Here is a 24,757-nt window from a genome sequence, read left to right as displayed (position 1 = left end):
AGTACAAGAGCAAGGAAGTTATGTTGAACTAGTATAAGACACGAGTTCAGCCTCAGCTGGAGTATTGCGTCCAGTTCTGGATGCCGCTGTTTAGGAAAGATGTGAGAGCATTGCAGGGAGTACAGAAAAGATTCATGAGAATGGAACTTCAGTTATGAAGATAGATTGTAGAAGTTAGCACTATTTTTCTTGTAGAAGAGAAGACTGAGAGGTAATTTGATAGAGGAATTCAAAATAATGAGGGGTCTGGACAGAGAAGATAGGGAGAAACCTTTCCCACTTGTGAAGGATCGAGAACGTGAAGGCACAGATTTAAAGTAATTGGTAAAAGAAGCAAATGTGACAAGAGGAAAAGCTTTTTCACGCAGCGAGTGGTTAAGTTTTGGAATGCACTGCCAGAGAATGCGGTGCAGGCAGGTTCAATTGAAGCATTGAAAAGGGAATTAAATTGTTATATGAGAAGGAAGAATGTGCAGGGTTATGGGAAGAAGGCAGGGGAGTGGTACTAGATGAATTGCTCTTTCGGAGAGCTGGTGCAGACACGATGGGCTGTATGCCCTCCTTCTGCACTATAACAATTCTGTGATTCTGTGATATGATCTGCCTTTTGCAAATTTGTGCTGGCTCTCCTTAATTAACTCAAACCTCTCCAAGTGTCTGTTGATTTTTTTCTCCTAATCAATGTTTCTAAAACCTTACCCACCGCTAATGTTAAATTGATTGGCCTGTAGTTTCTAGGACTGTCCTTACACCCTTTCTTGAATAAGGGTGTCTTATTTGCCACTCTCCAATTCTCTGGCACCTCCCTTGTATCATGAGAAGATTGGAAGATTATGACAAGCCCTTCGACTATCTGCACTCACACTTCCCTTAGTAACTCAGGATGCAAGCCATCCAAACCAGGCAACTTATCCACTCTAAGTATAGCAAGCCTTTCCAGTACAGACCAGAGACAGAGGCAGAATGAAAGAGAGGAGCACGGCAGGAGCAGAGCAGGGAAAAAATGAAAAGTGAATTAAAGTGACGTCACAATCAACAGAGAGAGTAGGAACATGGAGAGCCGCTGGGGTGAGTATATAGGTAAGCTTTTAATTTAATTTAAATCAAACATAGCATTAAACATCACTGGCAAGCAGGTAGGTAATTGGTTTGGGAAGAAGTTACCTGTTTGGTGGGTATCTGGTAAGTGATTAAGGTCCATTCTAATCCTAATGTTTAAAATAGTAAAGGAACTAGTGGCAAGCTTAATAAAAAGTATAAAAAAAAGGAAAATAAAATAAATAATTGAATAAAATAATTAAGTAGTTAATTAAAACACATTAAGGATGGCAGGACAGGTGATGTGTCATAGCTGCAGCATGTGGGAGCTCCTGGATGCCAGTGTGATCCAGGGCAAACACGTCCACAGTAAATGTTTGCACTCGAAGAGCTTCGGCTCGGTGTCATTGAACTGGAGTCCGAGCTGCAGACACTGCGACACATCACGGAAGGGGAAAGTTACCTGGACATTTTGTACCAGGAGGCGGTCACACCCCTTAGGAAAGGGTCTTCTGATTTGGTCAGTGGTCAGGGACAGGAGAGTGTGGCTGCAGCTGAGGTAGGTAAGGGGACCCAGAGGGCAGGAGTGCAGCAGCCTCAGCCTTTGCACTTGTCCAACAGGTTTGAGGTTCTTTCAGCTTGTTTGGATGAGAGTGGGGGCTGCAGGGTGGATGAGCAACCTGACCATGGCACCATGGTACAGGAAGCCATTCAAGTGGAGGGAGAAAAAAGGAATGTAGTGGTAGTAGGGGACAGTATGGTTAGGAGGATTGACACTGTTCTATGTAGCAAAGAGAGAGAGTCCAGATGGCTGTGTTGCCTGCCCGGTGCCAGGGTTCGGGACACCAGGGCTGGTGAGGAACTTACAATGGGAGGGAGAGGATCTAGTCGTCGTGGTCCATGTAGGTACCAACGACATAGGCAGGACAAGGAAAGAAATTTTGCATAGTCAGTGTGAGGAACTAGGTGCCAAATTAAGAAGCAGAATCTCAAAGGTAATAATCTCTGGCTCAAAGTCTGGTGTGGTAGAAGTGGACTCTGGCTCATGGGGCACTGGCACCAATACTGGGGAGAGTGGTGGCTATACCGTTGGGACAGTCTAGACCTGAATCGTGCTAGGGCTGGTGTTCTAGCGAGCCGCATAACTAAGGAAGTAGAGAGGGTTTTAAACTGAATAGTGGGTCCAAGGGATCAAATTTGGGAAGATATGGTAAATCAAGGAGTAGAAACAAGGCAAGCGAGAATGGTATTAATATGGGAAATGATAAACAGACAGTGACAGGAAGAGCCAAAGAGTACAAATCTAAGAGTAAATCAACAGATAAGGCTAGAGGTTACAAAAATAATAAAGGGACAAAACTAAAGGCTCTGTATCTGAATGCACATAGCATTCGAAACAAAACAGATGAACTGAGAGTGCAAATAGAAATAAATAAGTACGATCTGATAGCCATTACAGAGACATGGTTGCAGGATGACATAGATTGGGACCAGAATATTTAAGGGTACATGTCTTTTCAGAAGGACAGGAAGCTAGGAAAAAGTGGAGTGGTAGCTCTTTAAATTAATGATGGTATTAGCGCAATAGAGAGGGATGGCCTAAGTTCAGGAGACCCGGATGTAGAAGCAGTTTGGGTAGAGATGAGAAATCATAAAGGCAAGAAGTCACTTGTGGGAGTGGTGTACAGGCCACCTAACATTAACCACACTGTAGGACGAGGTATAAAGGAACAAATAATGGCTTGTCAGAAAGGTACAGTGATAATGGGGGAATTTAACCTACATATAGACTGGAAAAATCAGATGGACAGAGGTAGCCTAGATGAGGAGTACAAAGAATGTTTTTGGGATAATTTCTTGGAACAATACATTCTGGACCCAACCAGAGAGCAGGCTATACTAGACCTGGTATTATGCAATGAGATAGGATTGATTAATGACCTCATAGTTAAGGCACCCCTAGGTAGCAGTGATCATAATATGATTGAATTTTACATTCAGTTTGAGGGAGAGAAGAGTGGGTCCAAGACTAGTGTTTTAAACTTAAATAAGGACAACTATGAGGGCATGAAAGCAGGGCTAGCTAAAGTGAACTGGCAAATCAGGTTAAAGGATAGGTCGAAAGACATGAAGTGGAAGACATTTAAGGTGATATTTCAGAATACACAGAATAGATACATTTCAATGAGAAAGAAAAATTCCAAGGGTGGGACCCACCATCCGTGGTTAACTAAAACAGTTAAAGATAGTATCAAACATAAAGAAAAAGCCTATATTTGTACAAAGATGGGAGGCAGGTCAGAAGATTGGACAGAATATAAAAAACAGCAAAGAATGATTAAAAGATTGATAAAGAAGATAAAATGAGAGTACAAGAGAAAGCTAGCTAAAAATATAAGAGTTTCTGTAGATATTTAAAAAAGAAAAGAGTTAACAAAGTAAGTGTTGGTCCTGTAGAAAGTGAGTCTGGGAAATTAATAATGGATAATAAAGAGCTGGCAGATCAATTGAACAAATATTTTGCATCAGTCTTCACTGTTGAGGATATTAGTAACATCCCAGTGTTAGGGTGGAACTCAAGAAAATTTACAATCACCAGGGAAGTGGTACTGAACAAATTGTTGGAGCTGCGGGCTGACAAGTCTCCGGGTCCTGACGGACTTCATCCTAGGGTGTTAAAAGAAGTGGCTAGTGAGATAGTTGATGCATTAATTTTAATTTTCCAAAATTCTCTGATTTGGGTACGGATTGGAAAATAGCGAATGTAACTCCTTTATTCAAAAAGGGAGGGAGACAGAAAGCAGGAAACTACAGGCCAGTTAGCTTAACATCTGTCTCAGGGAAAGTGTTAGAAGATATTATTAAAGACGTTATTCAAGGTAATCAGGCAAGGTCAACATGGTTTTGTGAAAGGGAAATCATATTTAACCAATTTATTGGAGTTCTTTGAGGGAGTTACATGTGCTGTGGATAATGGGGAACCGGTGGATGTATTGTACTTAGATTTCCAGAGGGCATTTGATAAGGTGCCACATCAACGGTTATTGCGAAAAATAAAAGCTCATGGTTTAGGGGGTAACATATTGACATGGATAGAAGATTGGCTAGCTAACAGGAAACAGAGATTAGGCATAAATGGGTAATTTTCTGGTTGGCAAGATGTAACGAGCGGTGTGCCACAGGTATCTGTGTTGGGGCATGAACTTTTTACAATTTATATAAATGACTTAGATGAAGGGACCAAAGGTATGGTTGCTAAATTTGCTGATGACACTAAGACAGGTAGGAAATTAAGTTGTGAAGAGGAGAAAAGGGGGTTACAAAGGGATATAGATAGGTTAAGTGAGTGGGAAAAGATCTGGCAAATGGAGTATAATGTGGGAAAGTGTGAAATTGTCCACTTTGGCAGGAAGAATAAAAAAGAAGCATATTATCTAAATGGTGAGAGATTGCAGAGCTCTGAAATGCAGAGAGATCTGGGTGTCCTAGTGCATGAATTGCAAAAGGTTAGTATGCAGGTACAGCACATAATTAGGAAAGCTAATAAAATGCTATTGTTTATCACGAGGGTAATTGAATACAAAAGTAGGGAGATTATGCTTCAGCTATACAGAGCATTGGTGAGACCACATCTGGAGTACCATGTACAGTACTGGTCTCCTTATTTAAGGAAGGATGTAAATGCATTGGAGGCAGTACAGAGAAGGTTTACTAGCCTAATAACTGGAATGGGCAGGCTGTCTTACGATAGAAGATTGGACAGGCTAGGCTTGTATCCACTGGAATTTAGAAGAGTATGAGGTAACTTTATTGAAACATATAAGATCCTGAGGGGTCTTGACAGGGTGGATGTGGAAAGGATGTTTCCCCTTGTGGGAGAATCTAGAACAAGGGGTCACTATTTAAAAATAAGGGGTCGCCATTTAAGACAGAGATGAGGAGAAATATTTTCTTACAGAGGGTCGCGCGTCCTTGGGATTCTCTTCCTCAAAAGGCAGTGGAAGCAGAGTCTTTGAATATTTTTAAGTCAGAGGTAAACAGATTCTTGATAAGCAAGGGGGTGGAACGTTATCGGGGGTAGGTGGAAATGTGGAGTCATCAGTTCAGCCATGAATTTATTGAATGGCGGAGCAGGCTCCAAGGGCCGAGTGGTCTACTCCTGCTCCTAAATTGTATGTTCGTATGTTCTACTGATAATTTGTCAGCAGCTTCTTCCTTTGTAAACGCTGATACAAAGTACTCTTTGGGCTGAATTATTAAGGCAGCGAGCTTCCAAAATGGCGTGATGCGTGCCGTGGAGCCGCCGCAATATTTGGCACAGTGTCTCATTTACATGAAGAGGGCGGACCATCCTCCTCCCATGACGTAGAGGGGACGGGCGTTCTGTCCCCAGCAACGGCGCCCGATGCCACCATGCAGGCGCCGGCGCCATTTTTAGAGGATTCAAGCCCTTACAAGTCATTAAAATTTTTAAAGTGAGCTGCATGTTGAAGTTAAATTTAAGCATTCAATAAGCATTCAACAGTGGCGCAGTGGTTAGCACCGCAGCCTCGCATCTCCAGGGACCCGGGTTCGATTCTGGGTACTGCCTGTGCGGAGTTTGCAAGTTCTCCCTGTGTCTGCGTGGGTTTCCTCCGGGTGCTCCGGTTTCCTCCCACATGCCAAAGACTTGCAGGTTGATAGGTTAATTGGCCATTATAAATTGCCCCTAGTATAGGTAGGTGGTAGGGAAATATATAGGGACAGGTGGGGATGTGATAGGAATATGGGATTAGTGTAGGATTAGTATAAATGGGTGGTTGATGGTCAGCACAGACTCGGTGGGCCGAAGGGCCTGTTTCAGTGCTGTATCTCTAAACTAAACTAAAAACCAAACTAATAAAAGATAAAAGCCCCTCTCCCGCCCGCCAATGACCAAACAATTTATTTATTTCCCTCTTCCCCACCGGAAAAACTTTATTGCCCATCCCAAACTTCCCCCTGCGAATTTCTTTGACCTTCAACCCCTTCCCACCATACCCTTGACCAGTAGTAAGAGTTTTCCAGCACCCCCCCACCCTGAAAACTTCACTCCTCATCTCTCCCCACCTGTGTTTTGTCTTGAATCTCCAAATAGCGCTCCGAAGGGGCGGGAGTTCCAGCAGCTGGCCGGAATATCAGCTTGGGACGGCCGTCGTGAACAGGTAAATGTTTATTCATCTTATTTGAATTCATTAACATATTTTAATTAAGTCCCCATCGCTGAGCGGGCCTCGCCACCGCTGTTAATATGGGGTCTGGCCTTCCCAATGTCAAGGCCCGCAGCGGGCCACTCCCAGAGATATTTTTCAGGCCCCCATGCCACGCCATGACCCCTGAAGTTGGAGGGCTGGTAAAATCCAGCCCAATATGTATGCTCGTCTTGCCCTGCACCTCTAAGCTTATATCAGCCACTTTGTCCCCAATAGGCCCCACACCGACTCTTACTACTCACTATTTACATGCTAGTAGAAGGTTTTTGGGTTCCCTTTTATGTTGACTGTTATTCTATTCTCATATTCTCTCTTTGCCAGTCGCATTTTCCTCTTCACTTCAATGTATTTGGCCTGGTTCTTGATTGAAGAATTCACCTGACGTGCATTATACAACTTTTTTTTGTTTTGTTATATTCACTATCTCCCTTGTCATCCAAGGAACCCTGGCTTTGGTTCCCCTACCTTTCACCCTTGTTGGAATGCACACAGCCAGTACCTGAAGCATCTCCTCCTTAAAAATCACCTATTGTTCTGTTACAGTTTTTCCTGTCAGTCTTCGCTTCCATTTTACCCTGGCTAGATCCCTTCTCATCCTATTGAAATTAGCCTCTCTTCCAATTTAGAAGTTCTAACCTTAAATTGTTTGTTGCTCTTCTCCATTACTAGTCTAAACCTTATGACACAATGATCATTCTTACCCAAGTGTTCCTCCACAGACATATGGCCCACTTGGCCCACATTATTCCACAGGACCAGATCCAGTAAAGCCTCCTTCTGAGTTGGACTGAGAACATACTGGTCAAGGAAGTTCTCCTGAACACATTTCAGAACTTCCTCCCCTACCTTTCCCTTTACTTTAACATTATTGCAATGGCTATTTGGATAATTATAGTCCCCCAATATCACCTCTCCACATTATTGCACATCACTGTGATTTCCCTGCAGATTAGCTCCTCTATCTCTCTCTCACTATTTGGAGGACTATAGAATACCCCAGTAGCGTGACCATACACTTTTCTCTTCTCAACTCTAACCAAATGGATTCTGTCTTTGCCCCTTCAAGGACATCTCTTTCCAACACTACAATGTCTTCCCTAATCAGTACTGCCACACCACATCCCCTTTTCCTTCCCTATCTTTTCTGAACACTTCACATCCTTGAATATTAAGTGCCCAGTCCTCACCATTTTTAAACCACGTTCCTGTTATTGCAGCTACATCATACTCTCACATAGCTATTTGTGCTTGTAGCTCACCAACCTTATTCACCACACTTTGTGCTTTTACATACATGCATTCTAAACTTGTCTTTGTACTCCTTTTCATCCTTTTTAGTCCGTTCCTATCTAATTTGGTACTATTCCCTTTTCTAGTACTATCCAACAATCTCACTTTATACATTTCTTCTTCATTTCTACTTGTATATGCTGTTGCCCATCCTGTTGGGAATAGGTGTCTCCTGCCCCAGAATTGATCCTAATGCCCCAAGAATCTGAAGCCCTCCCTCCTGCATCATGCCTCAAGCCATGCATTGATCCTGCCTATCCTCCTATTTCTTTTTACTCATGCTAACACACTGCACTGGGAATAATCGAAAGATTAGTACCCTCGAGGTCCTACTTTTTAATTTCTTCCCTAGCTCCTGAAAATCTGACCTTTGGACCTTAATGTTTGCTCTCTCTATGTGTACCACAATTTCTGGCTCACTCCTTTTCCCCTGCAGAATATTCTGCACCCTCTCTGTGATGTCCTTTTCCCTGCCCTAGAGAGAAAAAGAGAAATATGCACAAACCGATCACTTGCCTGCTTTCCTGTGACATCACACTTTTTTCCCAAATACCCTCAGTTTGTTGCAAACATCCCACCACTGGTCTCGCTGTGTTCTCACTCTTGGGCCTGCTATGCTTTTATCCTCCCTGCCAGTCTCACTGTGCACTCCTGACTTTGAGCACAGAGGTGCGAATGACAATATGGGTTCAATCAATAATTCCTGCAGTGTTGGAAAGACAGCAACATAGGAAGTTTTCCCTGATGCTGTTACAACATCAACAACAATATATATTTATATGGTGTCTTTGACATCCTAAGGTGCTTTACAGGAGCATTATAAAACAAAATATGTCACCGAGCCACAAAAGGAGATATTAGGTCAAATGACCAAAAGCTTGGGCAAAGATGTAGGTTTTAAGGAGTGTCTTGATGGAAGAAAATGAGGTGGAGAGGCAGAGAGGTGCAGGCAAAGTATTCCAGAGCTTGGGACCTCTGCAACTGAAGGTGCGGCCACCAATGGTGGAGCAATTAAAAGCAGGAATGCTTGAAAGGCTGGAATTAGAGGAGTTCAGCTATCTTGAAGGGTTGTAGGGCTTGAGGAGATTACAGAGATAGGGAGGGGCAAGGCCATGGAGGGATTAGAAAACAAGAATGAGAATTTTAAAATCAAGATGTTGCTTGACCGGGAGCCAACGTAGGTCAGCAAGCACAGGAGTTATAGGTGAATGGGACGGTGCAAGTTATGACACAGACAGCAGAGTTTTGAATGACGTCATGTTTATGGAGAGTCGAATGTGGGAGACCAGCCAGGAGTGCATTGGAATAGTCAAGTCTAGAGGTAATGAAGGCATGAATGAGGATTTCAGCAGCAGATGAGCTGAGACAGGGATGAAGTCGGCCAATGTTACAGAGTTTGAAATAGGTGGTCTTAGTGATGGCATGAATATGAAGCCAGAAGCTCATCTTGGGGTCAAATGTGACACTAAGGTTACGAACAGACTGACTTAATCTCAGCCTGTTGCCAGGGAGAGGGATGGAGTCGGTAGCTAGGGAATGGAGTTTGGTGCGGGGACTGAAAACAATGGTTTCAGTCTTTCCCATATTTAATTGGAGGAAATTTCTGCTCATTCGGTACTGGATGTTGGAGAAGCAGTCTGATAGTTTAGCAACAGTGGAGGAGTCGCGAGAAGTGGTGGTGAGGTGGACCTGAGTGTTGTCATCATACATGTGAAAACTAATACTGAGCTTTTGGATGATATCACCAACGGGTAGCATGTAGACGATAAATAGGAGGGGCCACCAGAGGTAACGTTGTGCGAGCAGGAAGGGAAGCCATTGCAAGTGATTCTCTGGCTATGATTAGATAGATAAGAATGGAACCAGGTAAGAGCGGTCCTACCCAGCTGGACGACAATGGAGAGGCGTTGGAGGAAGATGGTGTGATCAAGTGGGTCAAAAGCTGCAGACAGGTCAAGAAGGCCAAAGAGGAAGAGTTTACCTTTGTCACAATCACATAGGATGTTGTTTGTGACTTTGATAAGAGCTGTTTCAGTCCTGTGGTAGGGGCGGATACCTGATTGGAGGGATTCAAACATGGAGTTCTGGGAAAGATAGCAATGGATTTGGGAGGTGACACTACGTTAAAGGACTTTGGAGAGGAAAGGGAGGTTGGAAATGGGGCGGTAGTTTGCAAGGTTGGTGGGGTCAGGGGTTGGCTTTTTTGAGGAGAGTGATGATGACGGCAGATTTAAAGGAGAGAGGGACAACACCTGAAGAGAGAGAACCATTTATAATATTGGCCAACATGGGGACTAGGAGGGGAAGTTTGGTGATCAGCGGAAATAGGATCGAGGGAATAGGAGGTGGTTCTCATGGACAAGATGACCTCAGAGAGGGCATGAGGGGCGATAGGAAAGGAACTAGAGAAAGATATGAGTTCAGGGCGAGAGCAGAGGGAAGCATTATTTGTAGTTTGGCCAGGTGGACTAGTGGAAGAGAGGGATGCGGCAGAGGCAGCTGATCGGATGGTCTTAATCTTAGTGACAAAGAAGTCCATGAGTTCATTGCACTTATTGCTGAAGGTGAATGTGGAGGGGACAGGGTGGGGGGCCGGAGTTTAAGAAGATGGTTTTAGAGAGAAAAGAAGCCAAGGGTTATCCATGCATTCCAGTATGATCCTGGAATAGTGGGCAGCTTGAGCAGATGAGAGCAGGACCTGAAAGTGTTTTAAGTGGTCCAGCCAGATCTGGCGGTGGATGGCTAAATCAGTTGTTCATGATCTCTTTTCCAGTCTGCATTCTTTGGACTTCTGGGAGTGGAGATGAGGGCCGTACCAGTGGAATGAACAGAGTGAGAGAGACTGATATTTTTATTGGGGGCTAGGGCATCAAAGGTAGTGCTGAGGGTATGGTTGAGCAAATCAGTAACTGCAGAAGTAACTGCAGGGGAGGCGGTGGTGTAGTGGTAATGTCACTAGGCTAGTAGCCCAGAGCCACAGGCTAATGCTCTGGGGATATCGGTTTGAATCCCACCACAGCAGATGGTGAAATTTGAATTTAATTAATAAATTTGGAATTAAATTCTAGTCTACTGGTGACCATGAAACCATTGTCAATTGTTGTAAAAACCCATCCAGTTCACGAATGTCCTTTAGGGAAGGTAATCTGCAATCCTTACCTGGTCTGGCTTACGTGCATCCAGACCCACAGCAAAGTAGTTGAATCTTAAATGCCCTCTGAAATGGCCTCACAAGCCATTCAATAATCAAGTGGAATTAGGGGTGGGCAATAAATGCTTGCCAAGCCAGCGACACCCACATTTCACGAATGAATTAAAAAAAAATGTTGTGGCAAACAAAGGGCCAAAGTTGAGATTTTGAAAGTGCCGTTGTAAGTGAATTGGGGGATAGTTTTTTCCAGGAACAAATACAGAATGAGGTAGGATTGGGGTGTGGAAGAGGGATGTGGTTGAGAGTGATACAAGGAAGTGATCAGAGATGGTCTTATTGGTAACTGATACGATGAAACTAGCAAGGCCATGTAAGATGGCAAGGTCGAGGGGTGGCTGTGAATATGTGTTAGGGAGTTTACACATAGGGCAAGATTTGGGAAGGATAAGAGGGCAGTGAACTCAGAGCAGAGAGAACATGCTGAGTTGAGATAGAGATTGAAATCATCAAGGATGAGAAGTCAATTAGTGCACAGGCTGAGGGAGGAAAGCAGTGAAGATATCTCAGTGAGAAAATCTTTATTGTACTTGGGAGGAAGGTCTAGAACGATGATTTTGAAAGAGAGGTGAGAGGGGTGGAACAAGATGAGACACTCAAAGAAGTAGAAAGTGCCAGTGGAGTTAGGGGGGTCAGGCTAAGGCATGATCTGGTGATAAGTGCCACACCACATTGTAGTTCACCTGGCAGGAAGTGCCTGCCTGACAGAATAATATATCTGTGACTTTAGTGATGTATCTGTGGTCAGCAAACTAAGTGACATGACATATGTAACTGGCAGTTGACTGAAATGACTTATTACCAAGCAGTTTAGTGCACAGTCAAGACTGATTTTCTCTGTCACTTGTGGTGTCGTATGCAGTATCTATGAATCTTCCCCTGCAGACAGCATAGATCTGCACATTGAACATTATACAACAGAATCATTCAGTCAACCCTAGGTTACGTGTGTTGTGCCATGCTCTTTCCTGATTATCACGAAGGCCACAGAGGTCTGATTCTGCCAAGCAAACAGATAGATCTGGTTCTGTCAAACAAGTGCTGCTTCCACAGAAGTTCAGTCACTACTCTGCTGCCTGTCAGTCAACTGCAGTCATCAGTGCAGAGCCAGTTTTTAATATGTCTTCTAAATGCACAAAATGTGTGAAATGTGAGGTAAGGAATGATGGAAAACATCATTTTTAAATGCTAATTGCTGTATGCATAAACTCTACGTTCTGATGTTCACAGTGATTTAATGTGGCCAAACATTTTTGGAAGCCTCAAAATAAGTGTGAAAAATAGTATTCTGATGCACTTCTGAATTTTCCTTACTTTTGCACACAATTAGGATGTGCAATAAACAAAACAACTGGTGAAATTATCAGGTTAGAATGACTTTCTCTACTGATGAAAAACATATTGGTGGGTATAGCTCTTATATTTCAACCATGCATGTACCGTATGGGCTGAGTCATTCAAACAAAGAATTGTCAATAATACTTAATCTGTGATGCAAAACCTTTCCAAATCCTATTTAAATAGCAGGTTTCATTTTCAAACCTGTATTTTAAATAGCGCTATCCTACACTGTTTAATTTAAATGCAGAAAGCCATTAGAAACTGTTCAAGTGAAACAATGAAGCCAGCAGTAGTCAAGGCACAATCATTTTAATAAAGACAATCCCCACAGTTGTCCTAAGTGTATTTCCAATATTGGTTGCTTGCTATCTTGCATGGGTATGAAAGGAAATTATAACATCAAAGCTCATTCATCATGTTTCCATTCAGCTTCAGAACTGCTTTCATTGCCAGATGCATATGTATAGTTTTTGTTCCGAAGAGAATTATTTGGGGGATAAAGAAAGATTAATTTTGAATGATTTTTTGACAAATGAGAGTTGGCATGTTTCTGATTCAACAAACATCTTCTTCATTTTTGCTTCAGAATGAAGCAATCTGCAAAATTAAAAAAAACATGGAACCCGAGTAAGAGCCAAGAACTGAAAGAATAAACGTGCATTATGGTGGATTGGATTTTGGAATATCTCAAAATATTCAGGATTATGTGGAAAGGTTAAAGCTAAATGTTTACTGACTAGGAAGAATGGAGTTCAGAGGGCACCTCTTCAAAGGAAATATAGTATTAATTCGTAAAGATCAGGTAAACCCAGAATATTATTTTAAACTAAGCCAAGATAGTTGGATCAGAGGCCATAAATTTGAGTGATAAATGATTAGAATAATCTTTTGGCTGGGGCCATAGAGGAAAAATTATTGGGGATATTCAAAGTGCAGCTGTATGCTATAATGGAAGAGTGAGGATGCAAGGGATGAGTTTTAAGGAACTGTAAAGCCTTTTTACATTGTGATTTTTTTTTATTTGTTAGCAAAAATACAATTGATAGCGGTTTGCTATTAAATTGTATTTTATATTTTCTCATGGTCAAAATAATTTTACACTGGTGCTTGTAAAAAGCATAACATTGTTACATTATCTTATAATAGTAGATGGTTCTCCAGTAGACTAAAATATGTGGTGATTATTCAAGTGTATTACCTCTATGTGAGGTAAAGATACATGAAAATTGTATTGATATCAATGCTTCAACTGGTATTCCAAGGGATCCCAAGCAAAACAACTAATTTTAAAGAATTTTTTATTTAAAACAAACTATTACGGATACAACATGGACAACATTGTTGTGGTTTGGTGGACAGTAATCAGGTGTGACAATCTTTGCAAACTTCTCATGCTCTTGGTCATACAACGGTTTCCACAAGCAGAGTGAGTCCCTCATGAAACAAAACTGCATATTTATTCTCTGCTGTATATAGGTTAGCCTTCTGAATTTTAACAATTCACTTCTAATCATCTCATATGGAATGGGCTGCCCAGCATCTATTCCCATCACCTTCAAAAGCATCGAATAACACTTCATGAAACAGTACAGTCTAAAACTACATGATGTATCTTGTTTTTTTTCACCACTCTTTGTAATCTTGCATTGAGAATCTAGGTCCTACGTCTAGGCTTGGCAATTAAAAAAATGTGATGGAGCCTACTACATGACTGAGTTCAGTACTCAGAATTTGCATCTGTAATCTATTAGGATTTGTGTACTATTACGTAAAGGGTAGGTTGCTAACGGTGGGGAATGTTAATAAATTAATAACCTACCTTGATTCCTATAAATATTGCTTATAGTAACTTTACTTGAGTGATGGGAAAGTATAAATTGAACAAAAACGATTAATATATAGCACAACATGTCTTTATAATAAAAGCAAAATACTGCGGATGCTGGAAATCTGAAACAAAAACAAGAAATGCTGGATTCACTCAGCAGGTCTGGCAGCATCTGTGGAAAGAGAAGCAGAGTTAACATTTCGGGTCAGTGACCCTTCTTCGGAACTCAGTTACTCTGCATTTTTTACCCAAACAACATTATAATATGAACACAAAATACTGTTGGTTTCAATTGATATATTTTATTTTAACATATCCTGAATTCGGGTTTCTCTATTGGTAAATATACTGTTCAGTGTGGAACTAAACTTTTGGACCAAGAAACTCCCAACATTGATCTTTGGTTAGCTTATCTCTGATAAGTAAGCAGTTGGAGGGCTACAGTTGCCTTTATTTTCCATGGGTGGAGGAAGAAAGAAATAAGTTAGCATTCATACTCCCAATCACTATCTAGGAATCGACGTTGGAAAGTGCCTATATGTGGATGTCAGTAAAGAATAAGATCAGCCTCATAGCGATAAAATGGTCAATCGACCAATCTCACCCTCATAGCAGGAGCCACAGTCTAAGAGATGATGGATTGGAGATGAGGCTAAACACTGTAGTGCCAAGTGACTCGTGCTCCCTTCACATATTATTTCTCATTGGAGTTTCAGGATTATTGAATTTACCCTAAAAAGAAAAAATACAAATGCAGGAAACATGAAATAAAAATAAAGAATTCTGAAAATATGCAACAGAATAGATAGAATCTGCAAAAAGATGAAAGGCCAGTCAGAGTTTTGAGTGCAGACCGATCACCAGAACATGTTTTGTTCTGAAAAAAAGGTATACATCTGAGAAATTGACCAGCTTTAGAAAGAATTAACTTGCATTTATATAGTGTCTATCACATCCTCAGGATGTCCCAAAGTGCTACATGGTCAACTTCTGAAGTGTAGTCTATGTAGACAAATACACACAGAGAAGTCTTTATAAATAGCACTGAAATTAATAACCAGACAATAAGTTTTAGTGATGTTGGTTGGTTTTAATCTACTTAATTACAGAAATTGACGTAACTGTGATATTCTCCATTGTAGAATAGCCTGACAATACTCACTTTTGATCACCCAAGGTAGCAGCATGAGCAAAATTGGAGCTTCTGCCTAATTTGATTACGTTGGTGCTGTAACATGTGACATAGCTCCATTACAGCATTCCATATAAAGCAGAAATGCAGGCACAGCACTCCTCAGTTATGTTGAGGTGGGGTGTTTAATTCCTGAATACCCACCTGTTTTAACTCACTGTATGGAGATAGTCCTGTCCTTTTAAAAAAGGCCCTATGCAAAGATTTTCAACACAGCTGTAGCACCCAACAAGCCAAAACAGGAGTCCGAATAGCTCACCAGCAGCTTAGAAAGACCAATCAGAGGCTTTACTGATTGTAGCTGACAGTCTCTTTAAACAAAAGCAAAATACTGCGGATACTGGAAATTTGAAATAGAAACAGAAAATGCTGGAAATACTTATCCAGTTTGGCAGCATCTGTGGAGACAGACAAAGTTAATGGATGGAATTTTTCACCCCGCACCCCCCAGCAGTGTTTTGGGAGGTGGGGGTGAGGGGGCATAAAATTGGGTGGGATGCTAGAGGTTCTTCTGCCCATTGCCTACCAGCCCCCGCTGGTGGATGGGCACTTCACTACCTGGGGAGGCCCTGCTGATCGGGCACCCTGTGCACCATGGAGGCAACCCCCATGGTATGGGCTTCCCCCATTGGAACCCCCTGACCCCCATTCTCATGATCGCCCCCCCCACCCACTCCCACCCAGTGATTGGCCCTAGAAATCTCTGACTCTTGATCTCATTCACCTGCCTCCATCACTCGTTGGGTCCAGAGACTGCTGCAGTCCCAGCAGTGGCCACAACTCCTGGTGGCACTGCCGGGATTAAAGAGCTGCCGGCCCTCTGATTGGCCATCAGCTCTTGAAGGTGGGTGCCAGGAAGATAGGAGGGGAGCCACTTTGGGAAGGGTTCCTGATGCAATCCTGCCGCTGGGGGACTTTCCCAGGGTACCCAGTTCAGCTGCCGCGCCACTGAAGCAGGCAGCTAGCTAATTAGCGCAATTAAAGCCCCACTTAGGGGCCATTTTGTGATGGAGTGACCCCCTGCCTTGTGCAGCCACTTGGCGGCAGGCCGGGGGGCCAGCGGAGCCAGAGGCCTCATGCCCCATGACCCTGACCATTGGGGTGAAAGGCCACGGCCCTGTCCCTCACTATTCCTGTGGAGGGGTTTCCTCGCCAACTGATGGCCCTACCGACTTCAGGCCTCTTTGATTGATGAATTCTATGCAGGTAACCAACAACACCTCCACACCTCCATGTTGAGGTGCCCTCATGCTCCCTTGCCTGCCCCAGCAGCAACTCCCTCTCCTGGTGGGGCTGCCAACCTGACATTGCAGCGGACCCGATGATTGGACCTCCAACACTGGAGCCCACCCTCCGTCCTATGAGGACAGCAAGCATGGAGGCAGCCAATTAGGAGGACACCTCCTGGAAGGAGGCGGGCGTGCAGGCGACATGGGTGAGCTTGGGATCCCCATATGGGACGAAATTGAGGTCTGATGGCCCCCCCAGAATATCCAGCCTGTTAATTTTGTTCATCCTTCCACAGGTGCTGTCAGACCTGGTGAGATGACCAGCATTTTCTGTTTTTATGTCCTGCATAACACCCCTGCATTCTGCTTCTCAACAGCTGGCACCAAGTCTTATTGGGCAGGCTTAAGAATCAGCGAATCTGGCACTGCCACAAGTCAATTTTGGAAAAGCGTCCTTGGACATGTCCAGGACTCTTATTTTAATATTTTAATGACCCCCCCTCCCCCCCACTGGTGTCAGGCAACTGGCTGAGCCCAGTAAAAATTGCCTGATTCAACATGGGGGCAACCTCAGAGGGAGATTGTGACTGGAAGCTTGTGTCCTGAAATTTATTACCTTAACATTAATTTTACTTGCAAAAACTAGGTCAAAACCAGATTGAATTTATCCCCGTATTTTGACTAGAAGTATTTCCTCTTTCCTCTATCTGATATATTTGGGCAAATTACAGCAGTATGACCACACTTCCAGCTGACTGAGTGGAAATAAATCTCTCTAAGATAGCTGTGTGTTCCAAAGTGAGTTAGTAAAACATCGTAATTTGCTGTATGGAAATAAAAACCTTCCTTGTAGCTTTAATTCCCTGAAGAAGCTTATGCAAAATATTTTTAAAAAATCACTCAGCCTACTTCAGATTAATGGGTGGTGAGGTGGATTGGCAATGCACACAATCACACAGTGACTTCTGCCAGAAAAGCTCCTTAGTTACTGTCAGACTAAAAATTAATAACTTTCTGACCAACCATGTGCTCAAGTACAACGGTTCAAAATTACCATTGTAACAACCAGAATTAAGGCAACGAACCTTAGTAATTGGACATAGCTCATACTGCTGTGTGGTAAGTGCAGAAATAGTGACTGGAGAGAAGTTCATACAGAGGTCACTTTTGTCAGCCCATCAAAAAACATTTGCTCTGGAAATCCATTGAATTATAGCCCATAAGTTAATAAAACTGCGAATACGTTTGCGATATAGAAGATAGGGGAAAGAATGAAATATCCTGTGCATGTCACTTGCATGAAGCAAACCCATAGGGAAAGGCAGTCTTAGAGAAACTATTGGCCTGAGGCAAAAGGTGTCAGTCACTTTTATTCTCACTTGCTGGGTGAGGACACCAATAGTTTTTAGTTTTAGAGAAACAGCACTGAAACAGGCCCTTCAGCCCACCGAGTCTGTGCCGACCATCAACCACCCATTTATACTAATCCTACACTAATCCCATATCCCTACCACATCCCCACCTGTCCCTATATTCCCCTACCACCTACCTATACTAGGGGCAATTTATAATGACCAATTTACCTATCAACCAGCAAGTCTTTGGCATGTGGGAGGAAACCAGAGCACCCGGAGGAAACCCACGCAGACACAGGGAGAACTTGCAAACTCCACACAGGCAGTACCCAGAATTGAACCCGGGTTGCTGGAGCTGTGAGGCTGCGGTGCTAACCACTGTGCCACTGTGCCGCCCTAATACTCTGACAGTTTAGATTCTGTACATGATAGATGCATTCCTAAAAAATGTTCTAATCTTCTATGGCTTTACTTGTCTGGCCAACAAGGAAAAAAAGGTATGAAAGCATGAGCACTGGTAAGGTGTTTATTGTTGCCCTGAAATTATGATTTAGGATTGTACTAATGTTTAATATATTCTTAGCACACATGTTCCATTATTTTAGGTGTGACATTAATCTTTTATTTTTACGTACACTGAGAGCTTTGTCAAGGGCTCTTTGTAGTCAATCTTTACAGGCCTCAAAAGCACAAGGGAACACCCTGTTATGTAGACTCAAACAACAGTAAGCTTTGGTTTATAATTGTGATCATGTAGTCATATGAATACAGCTAAATTGCACCATGACCTCAAGCCATAACGAACTGCCAATTTTCTATTAGAGTTGAAAAAATTAGCCTTTCATTTAATTTGTGTATTAGTCTGTATTAAAATTCCAAGTGCACAGCAGGGTTGCCAACTCTGGTTAAAAGTATTCTTGAAGGTTTGATTACTGGACAGCTAATCAAGTGGCATTTGATAATTTGACATCCAAGCATGTGACATCAGATCACATGATGCTTGCCTGCAGTTTGCAAGCGCTCTTACATTTACCTTATAAAGGTTGGCTCCTGTGTAACTGAGTTTCTTTGCTGACAGTTTTGTGTTAGCAGCTGTCCCGCAAGAAGTTCTGAGAATCAGGAGACTGGGTTTCTAGCAGTAGTTCCAGGAGATTCATCTTCTATTCCAGGAGACTCCCAGATATTCCAAAAGACTTCTGGACAATCTGGGTGGGTTGGCAATCCTGTGACGGGTCAAATAACCGATCGGCATTCACTGTGTAGCCTCATAGAAAAGCAATGGTCATTAGGCCCAGTTACAGAGGGAAGAAGGGAACAGCTGGCATGTGTGGGCCAGTGTATTCAAGAGGGGAAAAATATGTCAAAGAGATTGTAATAACACTCAACAGGAATTTATTTCACCGTTACCAACTAAGATTAAGTACATGTGGAATATATTTAAGATTTAAACACGCACACACATATATATATCACCTTAGAAAATTAGAAATATTAAGCAGAGACTCTAAATGGACTCAAAACTGTAAATAAAAACAGAAAGTGCTGGAAATACTCAGCAGGTCAGGCAGCATTTGTGGGGAGAGAAGCAGAGTTAATGTTTCAGGATGTAATCGGTGCCATATTTGCTGAGTGGACTGCCCAGTAAATCAATGAGATCTATCTTTGTTATATTTGATAGTTAATGTGTAATTTGCCAGAACTGCAGCCTGCCTCGGTCTATGTACTTTTTGTTCCTCCACATGGGTCTTTATGGAGAGGGGGAGAGAGTTTTTAAATTCCTCTAGTAGAATCACCTCTCTGAGGTTTTCATTGCTGGACTGCACTTTAAGAGCCCTCAACCACTGGTCAAAAGCCAGCTGCTGACTTCTCTCAAACTGCAAGTAAGATTGATCAGTCTGTTTCCTGAGGGTTCAGAACTTCTGGCGGTAGTCTTCTGGCACTAGCTCATATGCCCCGAGGATAGCATTTTTTGCCAGTTCATAATTTGATGAACTCTCATCTGGCAACAGGGAATACACCTTATGGGCTTTTCCTGTTAGCTTACTTTGCAACAGAAGAGTCCAAATCTTAGCCTTGCAAGTTTCTCAAAATATACAAAAAATGTTTCTATGTCTCCCTCATTGAATTTTGGAATCAGCTGGGAAAATTTTAAAAACTTAGTACACAGCCCTGCACTACTTGTATTTTCCATGCTTTCACCAGGGTTACTCTGACTCCCACTAGCTAACGTAAGCCGCCTCAGCTCTCTTTCTTCCCATTCCTTCTGGAAATTTATTACTCTCTCTCTCTCCTGTCTTTCTCTCGCTGTCTCTTCTAATTCAGGTTTCCTCTGTTCCAGTTGTATCTTTGCGAGCAATACCCTCTCGGAGTCTATTTCCAACCCTGTCTCTGATTCTTCAGCTGCAAGGGAAAAATGGTTGGCCACTAGATTTAGGAGTTCAGACTTCCTATCCTTGGCACGGAAAGGGATCCCACACTGCTCAGCCATATTTCTCAACTCCTCCAATGCCTTTAACTTATCCCAAGTTACTTCACCCTGACTTAGGAGTGCACTGGCTTTGGTTGCGAACATGTTAGTATTCTACCACACACAACCACAAGAAAACCTATTCTGATGAAAGGTCACTGACCTGAAACATTAACTCTGCTTTTCTCTCCACAGATACTGCCAGACCTGCTGAGTATTTCCAGAATTTTTTTTTATTTCAGATTTCCTGCATCTGCAGTATTTTGCTTTTATTACATAAGAAAACCTATATTGAAATCTTTTCTCTTTTTGATTGGGATTTGATTTCCGACTTCCAATTTCTCATTTGTCTGTGGGTCCAATCCTGCATGAGCCCCCAAATTTTTGTTACGACTGAGTGAGGAAGGAGTCTCAGGCTCCCCACTCGCCCCTTTCCTGGTTTGGCTGCAACAAGGTTTAACTTTCAAAACACAGTGTTTTAGCTTCACCTCAGTGAGCTCCTTGCTCACTGCTCTCTAATTGTAATTGTAAAGGAACAACCAGACAGGCTTTCTCGGGTTTAAACAAGAAATATGTAAGGTTATTAACCTTAACGCTCTAGCTCAGTTAAAGCTACTAAAAATACATGACGCAACCATGCTAGCATGCATGCATGATAAACAAACACACAAATAGATACAGAGGAGGAGAAAGAATAGTGGGGGTAGGTTTGAAGTCGTAGATGGAATTCAGTTTGTCGTTTTGGTTTGCTGTGAAGTCTTTGATTGAAGTTAAGCCTTACAGTTCTCGTCGGGGCCCAGTGCACACTTTTAAACTTATTTCGCTCGTACCAGAAGGGGTCTTCTGTCTTGAGGCTTAAGTTGCTTCTGTGGGTCCCTGGAACATTGTGTGTGAGAGAGAGACAGAGAGAGAGAGGGAGAGACCTTGCTTCTCTTTGGTCTTCAAAATTACAGTCTGTCTCAAAACTTTTCTGTGATGCACAATCAATTCCCAGGTTGGCCAGTAGGCTAGTCATGTGACCAGCTCTTTGTTTGACATAGCATCGCCTGCGAGAGTTGTTGATTCTTCAACTCAGTGGGGGGGGGGGGGGGGGGGGGGTGGCGGGGAAGTGCTGCCTCTTATACAGACAATGACTCTCAATGTCTTTTGATCATCACTATTGCCAAAACTCATCTGGCTAATTGAATCAGGGAGCACTCCCATTGTCTTTTAGGCAACTGTCTCTCATAATGCAAATGTGCAGCCATGTTTTCAGCCATTCAACTCTGTGGTCCTTTTAAACAAATTATGTTTAGTACAGTAAATGTTCAAATAGTGTTCCTTATGACAACATTAATATGTTTCCATTTGGCAGGTGTGGTTTCCGTCACAATACGATGGGCTGAATGACCTCCTTCTGTGCTGTAATGACTCTATGACATCACATGGTGTGATTGGACTGTCAAAGAAAAATGCCTCATTTTTTAAAGAAGGAGAATAAAGTTGCAACATCAGAAAAGAAACTTCTTTCTACTAACAGCTAGTTTCCTGATGCAACCTAAGTAATTTGCTTGCTGCAAAACGTGCTAGTGATCAATATGATAGCAGTATGCAAATTCTGGAGATGAATTGTTTTCCACATTTACATGAGTGATATTTCCAGGATCCAGAGTACTAGGCACAACAGATGGTCATGTATTATAAACCACAGTTGAACCATCAGTTGAACCTCATGATAAATGAGTAAGAATCAGGAATAATCATGGTCTGCAACCAAGTAATTATTCATATATGACAGTACTAGAATTTTGCCATGAACAGTACAAGGTGAAAGAGATACTGGGCTGAATGTTTGCTTCAGGGGTGGAAACAGGAGTCGGGACTGTTTCTGGGTCCTAGTCCGGCCCCCGGGGCTGGGGAGGGGATGGGTGTGGTTTGGGGGGTGAAAACAGTCACTCCTTTAAATTTTGACTGGGGTCCCCCCTTAATTGGCATGGAGGCAGGTTCCCTGTCCAATTAAGTGTGGCAGTGGAGCTGTCAAAGCTGGAGGAGCAATCAGAGGCGTTCCAGCTTCAGAGAAGCAGCTGTCAGCAGTAAAGGGTAAGTAACTCAGAGGGTGCTTCAACATGGAAGTGCCCTCTCACCAACTTCTTTAAAAATTTAAATAAAAAATAGAAAAAGTAGCAAAGACACCACTGCGGCAGGTTTGGGAGGAAGGGGTAGGGTGAGGGGGGGCGTTGGTTGCAGATCCCCTCTGCAGGGCACCCTGTGGCTGCACCCACACCCAGTCAAGGCGTCCCGGCCTGCTGGAGTGCTGGCACCTTGGCCTGCTGCTGGGAGCCCATCGCCAGGTAGTTGAACTAACCCCTGTTGTGTTGGGAAACTGGAGGCTGACTGGAAAATCCCAATCGGCCTCCTTTAACTACCATTAACAAGGCTCTATTGAGCCTAATTTGCTGCTACCTTGTGGGGGCAGGCAACCTTGCTGGGCCCTGAACCTGCCTCCCCAAAAATGGCCAGTTCTGGGAATGGTATCAGGAAACCAGTACATCAGCCAGCGCCCGTATTTTCAGGTCCCATCCGCCTCCATTCCCAATCTTGTCAGGACCTGAAAATCCTGCCCACCATTTCGAACCACTGGTGCAGGAACAAATGTTGTTAAATAACACATGGCATGTAATGGCGGACTTAGAACTGTAGTTGGCCAAATATTTGACTCCTCTTAGGAGTAATGATCATTCTATCAGTACACAATAGATCATGTGGTCAAATAAATAATACAAGAATTGTTTTATGTACTTTAGGAATGGAAAATACATTACTGAATAGTGAAACAAAATGATTCATCCAGATCTGTAATAAGTTGAGTTAGTTGATCTCAGTTAGGGCAGCAATAGAGGTGTTACAATTATAAAGAAGAAAGCTTGCATTTATATAGCACTTTTCACAACCTCAGGATGTCCCAAAGCACTTTACAGCCAATGAAGTATTTTTGAAGTGTAGCCGCTTTTGTAATGTAGGAAACATAGCAGCCAATTTGCACCCAGCAAACTCCCCCAAACAGCAATGTGATAATGATCAGAAGATCTATTTTTTGTGATATTGATTGAGGGATAAAGATTGGCCAGGACACTGGGGATAACTCCCCTACTTTTCTTCAAAATAATGCCATGGGATCTTTTACAGCCACCTGAAAGTGTAGACGGGGCCTTGGTTTAACATGTCATTCAAAAGACAGCACCTCTGACAGTGCAGTTCTCCCTCAGTACTCCACTAGAGTGTCAGCCAAGATTTTTGTGCTCAAGTCTTGGAGTGGAACTTGAACCCACAACCTCTGACCGAGAACCAGAGTGCTACCAATTGAGCCACAGGTGGCAAACAGCCTTCAATCTTCATTAACCCTGTGTTAGGAAGGCCAAAACCACATGGTTCTCCCACTCCTGATTGCCTTTATTTGATTACTGATGGAAAGTGTGTGTATGAGGATAGTAAACGAGGAAGGAATCGGATTCAGGTCCAATGCTCTCTGTGGTCTAGGCCTTGAAATAAAGCAACCATTTGGATTTATACAGGAGGGCTACCAGCACCTATAGAACCAAACCTCAGGATCAGTCAACACCTTTCAGGAGGCCGGTGAGAAAATTGGAGGGAAATTCAGACATCACCAAGCAATACTTACTACACAGTGCCTGATTCAGGATGGAAAGATATTTCATTCTTCAGCCCTTTAATTTTTCAACTTGATGAGCATATTTACTCCTGGTGGCTTTGTTTTAGGTATACATTTATTACTGTAAACTCAGTTATAGGATTTTAGGGGTGTGAAATTGGGATTGATAACACTCATTGTCTGGGCGCTATTAGTGCTGTTTTGGGACCAAAATGGTGTCTGATGTGCACACACATCTGGCTCAAATCGTGCGGAACAGCATCTTGGTAAAGGATAAACTCATATCTGAAGCAGCCATTGGTCCATTTGCTTATGCAAATAAGAGGCCTAATGTTTGCTTTTGGTCCCTGCTGCAGCTTTGGTTTGCCCTGAGGTAACCAGAGCAGCGCTGATTGCCTCCGGAAAAATCAACATGAATCACCATGTAAGGAAATAAATGGGAGTACTTACCATAGTTACCATTGCTTCCAGTGCTGAGATATCCGTCCTCACTCCTGACTCAGACCTCCAGGCTCCCCCACCTTGATCTCAGCCCCAACCTCCTAACACCACCAGCAGCATTCCCGACCACCCGCCCCCCCACAACACTTGTGGTGATCACTTTGATGGGATTATACTATAGGTCCCCCAATAGTCAGAGGGAAGTGGAGGAGCATATATGTAGGGAAATCACAGATAGGTGTAGGAATTATAGGGTTGTAATAGTAGGTGATTTTAACTTCACTAATATTGACTGGGACTGCCTTAGTGCTAAGGGATCAGGTGGGGAAGAATTTGTTAAGTGTGTCCAGGATAGTTTTCTGAAGCAGTATGTGGATGGCCCTACTAGAGAAGGGGCTACACTCGACCTCCTCTTAGGAAATGAGGATGGGCAGGTGGTTGATGTGTCAGTGGGGGAGCACTTTGGGACCAGTGACCATAACTCTATT

The sequence above is a fragment of the Heterodontus francisci genome, chromosome 15, assembly GCF_036365525.1.
Source record: "Heterodontus francisci isolate sHetFra1 chromosome 15, sHetFra1.hap1, whole genome shotgun sequence".
Taxonomy (NCBI): Eukaryota; Metazoa; Chordata; class Chondrichthyes; order Heterodontiformes; family Heterodontidae; genus Heterodontus; species Heterodontus francisci.
Note: the sequence above shows the minus strand (reverse complement) of the source record.